Source organism: Seriola lalandi, unplaced genomic scaffold (genome assembly GCF_002814215.2).
Source record: "Seriola lalandi dorsalis isolate HSWRI2012SDOR001 ecotype SW California unplaced genomic scaffold, Sedor1 jcf7180002054422, whole genome shotgun sequence".
NCBI lineage: Eukaryota > Metazoa > Chordata > Actinopteri > Carangiformes > Carangidae > Seriola > Seriola lalandi.
In genome coordinates this window covers 295,776-304,186 of record NW_019524975.1, presented here as the reverse complement: position 1 = coordinate 304,186, position 8,411 = coordinate 295,776, and the positions used below count along the sequence as shown (strand labels likewise).

Genomic DNA, 8,411 nt, shown 5'->3' with positions numbered 1-8,411 from the left:
GGGGGTAGTGGTGGTGGAGGTCCATGAGGAGACAGTATATGAGTCCTGTTGTAGTTTCCTCTCTCTTAACAGAGACTCCGAATAGATACACACACACACACACACACACACACACACACACACACACACACACACACACACAATACAATGCACAGAAGAAAACACTGTACAATAATGACCCCCCAACAATTCCCATTCATCACCAGTTGGCTGGGTTGCCGTGGGATACAACTAATGAGCCATTACTGTTGCTGTTACCCAGAATACATTGCTTTAGCCCTTCAAGCCTTCAACCTCTTGGTCATTGGTTGACATGCACGTGTGACTCAAGTGTGTGTGTGTATATGTGTATGCGTGTGTGTGTGTGTGTGTGTGTTTGTAAGTCTGTGCATCCACACTTTGATATTGTATCGTATATCTCAATATACTTCATGTCAACTCTGCGCGCGCGTGTGTGTGTGTGCACGCAGTGTGTATTGCTGTGAGTGTGAACGCCCCTTTTTAACTGCAGATCATTATCATGTAAGATCTTTATTACACAATGTAATAAAATGTTGGAGGTAAAGATGCAGCAGGACCAACGGCAAGAAAATGTGAACAGAACATGCATAATCTTAAGTGTTACATTTAAATTTTTCCCTGCTGGGAAACACACAAACAACACATGTTTGGAGCCACTGAATGTCTTAAGAGGGAAAAACCATTCTTCTCTACTATGGTGACAAACATACATTAACATATAATTTGCCTCTTTCGGGTACAGAACAGTCTCACTGATGACTTTCAACTGCAACTGTAGATACTGCCTCTCTCTCCCTCTCTTTCTCTCTCACACACACACACACACACACACACACACACACACACACACACACACACATCAGCAGGTAAAAGCCAAAGCAGACCACCACTTTTTCTCCTGTTTTAATTCTGCAGGGTTCCCTGTATAATATGTCCAAAAAATCGAGCTGCTTCACACATGGTGCCTTCAAGTGAGGTCAATCACGAGAGGTCACAACTTTGTAAGCAGGTTCTCTGAATGCTCTGAGTTCTGACGTATGTTGATGATCATCTAAATTACACTGGTGAAAAAATACCAGAAACAGCACAGACTCTAACCTCAATAGTAATAGTTTGGAAACACACTACTGCTTCTATAAGGTACATTTATATTGTATAATGGTGTGACCTAAGGTGGATCTGATCCCACACAGTGTGTGTTCAGCATTACACCATCTACACTTACTGCTCCTTTGACACTACACCTCTCCTCACATTTACAGACATTTCTTGTATGATCTAAGCAAGACATGCAAGGCAGGGAGGAGAGCAAACTCACCACTAGTCTCAGGTGCTCCTTCTTCAACTCTTGATCCACATAGAGCTCCTACTCACTGCAGAGAGAGAGAGAGAGAGAGAGAGAGAGAGAGAGAGAGAGAATAAGAGATGAGAGGCTTTCACTCTTGATGGTGTTTTAAACCTTTCGCAGCAAAGACTGAGGCAACAATACCTAAAAGCATCTTCAAAACACTGCAAACTCCCACAGGCACACACCAGCAACAAAAACAAATCCACAAACACCAAACGTCTCGCTTGAATATGGAGTACCACATCCCACATCAGCTCAAGGACAGAGGGAGAGAGAAAGACCGAGAGAGAGAGAGAGAGAGAGAGAGAGAGAGAGAGAGAGAGAGAGAGCGTGATGAACCAGAGGAGACAGACAGACGGCAGGAACAGAGAAAGTGAGAAGGGTGAGATAGATAGAGTTAAAGAAAGTGTGAGAGAGGAGAAAAAGAGGGATATGGGTCATTGTCATTTGTATAGATTAACTAGGTATGCAATCATCCCCAGAGATGGGTTCACGGATAATGAGCACAAACATTATTACACACACATACTGAGGTGTGTGTGTCCGTGTGTGTGTCCGTGTGTGTGCAGTATTTTTCCACCAGCGAGTCACGTTAGAACAGACAGAGTGAGAGTGAAGGGAGAGATGCAGGGTGAGACAGATGTATCGGTGCTGCTGATGTATTGGGTTGATTCGGGCCCTTTATTAAATAGTATTGTTGAGTCTGAGTCATCCACCGTAGATGATGACAGAGATTACTTTTGGGCCACAGCCACATAAAAACTCTTTATTACTTGTGATTAAATCCTGTTTTTAAGAGCTGGTGAACCTGAAGGGATTTCATTTAGGTGTTTGGTTTTAGCGTCCAACAATCGTCCACAAACAGTTTCACAAGCTCTTTCCCCCAGTCTGCAATAGAGCTGCAGGAATAACATGGATTTTTTAATGTGTTTTGCAAAACAGAAATGATCAAATCTTAAAATATTAAATTATTCACAATCAAGCATTTGATGCAAAAAGTTCTTTTATTAGCATTCATTTAATATACGACTAAAACTCCTGTATCAATACTGTGCAGTTCACTTTTCTGTCTTTTTGTATTATCTGTGTTAGTTTTTTATGATGTGTGACTCAGCCATTTGTACTGTAGTTTATCTTTTAGGAGTCGTTCAATATCACAACAAAATATTTTATTTTGGTGTCAGCAGAGCCCCACGGAAAGACTTAGAGAGACTGTCACTGATGGAAATATGTTTGGTGCAAAAAGAACTGGGTCTGGGTCTGTCTGACCCAGTTCCCAATTGAAGAGTTAAACCTGATCCTCCCAAGAGAAGAAGATGTTCTACCCTTGCAAAAAAAAAATAATGGTGCATTCAGGTGCTCCTTGAAAGTAAAGTAAATATTTTCAACTTTATTACCAGGTGGTTGCTCTCTTCTACCAACAAAATGTAAATCTAGCAAAACAAGGGGGACAGTGTGCACATCAGGGACAAAATCTATGATAGCAGTCATTTGAACAGATGATGAAACAGTAAGGTTAATGTGTACATTTATTTCCTTTTTTCTTTGCTCTAACACCCTGTGGTTTACAACATATTTCTGCTTTTTTTATTTTACATCCTGCAGCGGCGTTTTTACCTGAATGCAAAAGTCTGGTAAACATGATGTGGTCATTGGATATTTCCACACTAAATACTCCATTACACTACCGATCAGGGGAGAATGAATAATGAGTTACTGAGGGCTGCATTAAATACACATTATCAGATGTTTGTTAAAGAAAGCATTTCCTCAGCCTCTGATTTGGCAAACAACCAGAGATATAGAGAGATCAAATCCTCCATCCTCCTCCACAAGGTCCTGACCTCTATTAACAGGTCAATGGAACCTCTTCTTCACTCTGTCAATAGCTCTTTATCTGCTGAGAGGGACGGCTGGTTGGAGATGGACAGAGAGATGACCTATCGTTCTGGTGGCGGAGGTGAACTCATCTGATACGAGTCAATGGATCGAGGGGAACGGTGCACGCGCTGTAAGCGCCGCGCGCATGAAAGGGCGCCAGTGTTTACACAATAGTTGCCTGGTTAGTTTCTGTGTTATGCTCAACTATGATGCTTCCAAAAGATGGTTTAACAGGAGCAGAGGAAGCAGCCTGAGCTGAGAGAAAGTGGGAAGATCAAATAATGAACTGCAACGCTTCATTTTAAATTGTAACATCACCATGTATTGATCAACACAGCTTGTATCTGCTGAAATAAAGCCCCTCCTCCACACACACACACACGCACACACACAAACAAATCTGAGAGGGGATGTTTCCTTGTCCTTATCAGTAGTAGGCTGTTCCTTTACCTTGAATCACTGTGTGTGTGCCAGATTGGCTTCTAGATCAGGCTGTACTGTGTGTGTCTTGTATCGCTTTGAGGTTTACACCTTGGCAGAGAGGACATTTATTATCATCATTTCTTCAAATGGCTGTTTGAGGGTTAAGACTTAAGTTAAAGTTCAAGCTATATACATATACATAGACATATACATATATATAAATATATACGGTAACAATGACCCAAAGCTGTTTGTAGTTGCTGTAGTTAACTATACACAAAAAAAGCAAAAAAGGGATTTAACTACTTGAATCACAATGCACATATGAGCCACTGCAAAATGTAGTTAAACTACTACTTTAATTACATGTAATTCACTGCTCCCTAACACTAGTTATTAATGATATTTGTAGACGTGAAAAGGTGTGTATAATGTGTGTATGATGCTCTCTGAAACACAGCAGATAAAGTCTTTTACAGTCCTCAGGTGTGTGTCACTGTGCAATTGAAGAACTGCATCCTTGTCAGTGACACTAAACACCAGGTTTTTTTCTCTCTCTCTCTCTCTCTCTCTCCTCCCCTCCTGGCTCTTCCTTCAGGCTGTAGCTGATGTAAAGGTCTTGGCTAAAGGTTGACGCCAACACTCTCAGATGTTCGTTACAGAGGCATTCATCAGGACTGCAGACACTAAAGTTCACCACAAAATAATCTCCATCTCTGAGCTGTCTGTCTTATCGCTGTGCTCTTTCACTCTGCCTAGCTCCTGCCTGTCTTTCCTCTGCTACATGTAGTGCAATACAGTCATACATCCCATCACACCCTGCCTTTTCCTCCCTCTGCCTTTTCTCCCACCGACACATCTCACAGTATTTCTAAAGGTCACGTCATGTGACATATTGAAAATAACATCCGCTAAACTGCAGCCATTCAGCTTTTTCATCAGATGGACAATATGTTTTCTACAAAGTAAAATCAATCAACACTCATCCTCAAATCTGAATCTGAATGTTGGTCACTGTGGCAACGAGGACATGAAAAGAAAATCATGTTGTAACACCATGTTGGGGATTCTGCTGTGAATAGAGTCAGTTTTATTTAGGTTTATTTGAGTGTGACTGTATATAACATCATGACCCGGAGGATAAGGCACACCAGTGAAAGGTGCACAGTAATCTACAGGAGGAAATGATTTCTCTCCCCAGGAAGAACTTCACACAGTCTCAACATCCTTCTCTTTCTTTTCAACCAAACATGATCATTGGATTACAAACTGTGTACCTTGTGTTTTAACGGATTACTTCTGTGAATCTGCTCACCAACAGAACATCACACGCAGAATCTTTTAGTATTCAACTATTTACTATTCAATGAAAATGGCTTGATTATCACGATCACTGCACTGGTCAATTCTAGCAGTTACTCTGTTCACCGAGCTTAGCTTAAGTCATAAAATCCACCTAACAGCACATCTGAAGCCCACTAATCAACACATTGCATCTCATTTGTTTGATTTCTACAAAACCAAATAGTGTACCTGCAACAGGTAGCATGTGTTTCTTGGCTTGGAGCAGCTGCCAGGAAGCCAGCTGAGACTCCAGGAAGTTACTGGTCCCTGCCAAGAAATAGTCTGGTGTGTCTATGAAACAGGGCAAATTGTTGATTTTATACTTTGGCTTTTCTACGAATGAAGTAGATGCGATGTTAATTTGTGAGCTTTAGAGGTGATGGTGGGCTGACTGTGTCACCTTTGGACAGAGCCACTGTTGTACCTCTCTGCTGAACCAAATGATGCTGCAGCTATAAACTCCATTACTACCTGTCCTCTAGCAATAAATAAATGGATTTCTCTTAAAGAGAAATGCTGTTCAATAACCTGGGGAAACTGACGCCCTGGATTAAACCTGAGGTTTCAATTCTTGGCGTTATCTTGGATTCAGATCTAAGCTTCAAGTCCAACATCAACAAGGTGAAAAAAAACCTCCTTTTTCCACCTTAGAAACAGCTAAAGTACGGCCATTTATAAACCAAAAAGATGCTGAGAGATTGATTCGTGCCTTCATTTCAAGCTGCCTTGATTACTGCAACGCACTCTTTACTGGGCTCCTGAAAAAAAACCACTGAGAGACTTCAGCTCATTCAAAACGCTGCAGCTCAGCTGTGAACCAGAACCAAGAGGAGAGAGCACATTAGTCCAGTTTTAGCTGCTTTGCACTGGCTTCCTGTTACATTTAGAACTGATTTCAAGCTCCTCCTCCTTAATGGACAAGGACCAAGCTACATTGCTAACTTCCTCTGTTCATGTGAAGCACTTGGTGCAGGTCATTTCTTTCTTGTAAAGCAGTTCGTGCTACATTTCTTGTATGAAAGGTGCTATACAAATAGAGTTTATTATTATCCTTATTATCATTATTATTATCATTAACAATTTGTTGTTTAAACATGTTTGACAATTGTTTGAATGTAATCAGAATTAGGGTCTAGAAGAGGAAATAAATACTGTAGTTGCAATTCCTCAAATCGTCCCCCGAGATCCATAAATATGAATTGTTTTGACTTAAAAACCTGCAGTTCCCATGGCAAAAATCTACCAGGGCAAATGACAGCAAGCATTTCATTGTTTATTAAACAGGTTATTGTTAGTGACATCAGTGCTGTATCCAGCTGAGAGGATAGAGAAGCACCTCTCTAACAGAAGGATCTACTTTCAAACCTGTCCTGCATCCTCATCCCACAGTGGCTGCCTTAATGTAAATGCAAATACTTGGAGCAAAGATGCAGATGGATCTATAAAAGCTGGATGAAGGAGGACTGCGATCACAGGCAGGAGAACAGATAGCTGTATACATGCATACATATATGGTCATAATGCATCCACGAAGGCCACGAAGTAGCACTTTAAAAACACTTCAGAGCTCTCCACGCAATTTATTTGAAAAACTCCCAGCCACAGGGCGAAGAACTGAGCAGAGAAATGAAGGCTGCTCTCATAGTCACACTCTTGCTTCTCAAATGCACAGAGGAAGCGAAGCCGCGACTGTGATGTTTTTCATTCCGTTTTTCCTGACAAGTCCATGGAGTCACTTTATGAATTTGTTTATGCTGCATCAGTCATAGTGACCCTGCACTGACCCAGAGGAGGTAAATGTCAACAGCACTGACTCGGGCTGACATCAAGTGATGAGAGTGAGCTCAAAGAGAGTGGAGAGCTGGGGCGTCCACAGCTATAGATGACTGTAAATTAAATACACTTCAAGATCAAGCCCAATGAAGGGAAACACAACAGTTTGTGAGAGCTCCACGAACTAGTAAGTAATCATAAAAGTTCACCAACATTCAAAAGTCACACCTGCAGACGTTTAAACACGGCAGCTGAGCCAGTGTTACTCCTTCACAGAGCAGATGCTCTTTATCAGTCTGGTGAATCAAGCACAGTGGCAGCTCTCTGCTTTCTTCCTTGAGTGTTAGCAAAGTTACGGAGCCCAGACGGACATCCATTAAACATCAGACCTCGATTCTGACTATGGACAGAATTACATAACTTGAGGAGGCGCTAGCAGGGACAGAGATTTGTCAACCAAATATTCTTCCTCTCATTGTGCCGACGTCTCTGGGGAGTAAAAAAATCACAGTAAGCAGCTACACTGGCAGCTCTGTGAGGCTGTAGATAGTCAAAGTGGCAACAATGGCAATCTTATCAATCTAATGTTTATTCATGTATTCCATATTCACAGTCCTAGTTTAGCATGTTAGCATGGTATTAGAATTAAACACAGAGTACAGCTGAGACTTAAGGCAATGTCATTAGTTTTGCAGGTTTTTGGCCTAAAACCAAAGCACTCAACAAATGTACATTCCGACTGGATGATGCCACTACATGAAAAGCCAGGGAAGTCATTATAATTCATTCTGAGGAGGATCTGAATGTCTGTAAAATAATTTATGTTAATCCATGCAACTGTACAACTCAGCCATTAGGATACGTCTGAAGACCATGGATGTCTGGACCAGATTTGGTCCCATTCCATCTTGTTGAGATATTTCACTGGAAAACTGACAATCTAACCTTCTGGTGATGCTAGATGAAAAATGAGGAGATCACCAAGTCTCACCCTTGTAGAAAGAGGTGGATAAACACCGACCTGACATTGACATCCCCAGGGCCACTAGTGCTGCTGGTGGGGCTGAAAATAAACTCATTGAGACCCATTTAACGTCCTTTAAGGACACAGTTTTTGACACTGCCCCCTTTTAGGCTACAACTGCACCACAACTACACACATGTAAACCCAACAAAACCAGAACACCATGAATCCACCGCTCTAATATAAAATATGGCACAAAATTAAAGTGGGCTACTTAAAATACATATGTCTGTTTGTGATGATTTGGCATCAAAGCTTGGAGGATGATCTCTCTAATCAGTAAAGCAAATTATACATCGACTGAAACACCAAATACTGTAACAAGTGAGAGACAAGTCAGAGACCATAGCTGAGGCTAAGGTCTGGAGCTAAGGTCCGGAGCTAAGGTCTGGAGCTAAGGTCCGGAGCTATGGTCTGGAGCTATGGTCTGGAGCTAAGGTCTGGAGCTATGGTCTGGAGCTATGGTCTGGAGCTATGGTCTGGAGCTAAGGTCTGGAGCTATGGTCTGCAGCTGTGGTCTGGAGCTAAGGTCTGGAGCTATGGTCTGCAGCTAAGGTCTGGAGCTATGGTCTGGAGCTAAGGTCTGGAGCTAAGGTC

At 41.8% G+C, this 8,411-nt stretch overlaps 1 protein-coding gene across 1 annotated transcript in view; it reads right to left on the bottom strand.

The window, feature by feature from the left end:
- The window catches only part of slc8a2b (solute carrier family 8 member 2b), a 162,010-nt gene that overhangs the window by 73,208 nt on the left and 80,391 nt on the right, over nucleotides 1-8,411 (bottom strand). The window contains exon 3 of the mRNA XM_087175159.1: nucleotides 1,340-1,394. The gene's annotated coding sequence lies outside the window, so the exon portion shown is untranslated. The remainder of the gene's footprint in view (nucleotides 1-1,339; nucleotides 1,395-8,411) is intronic.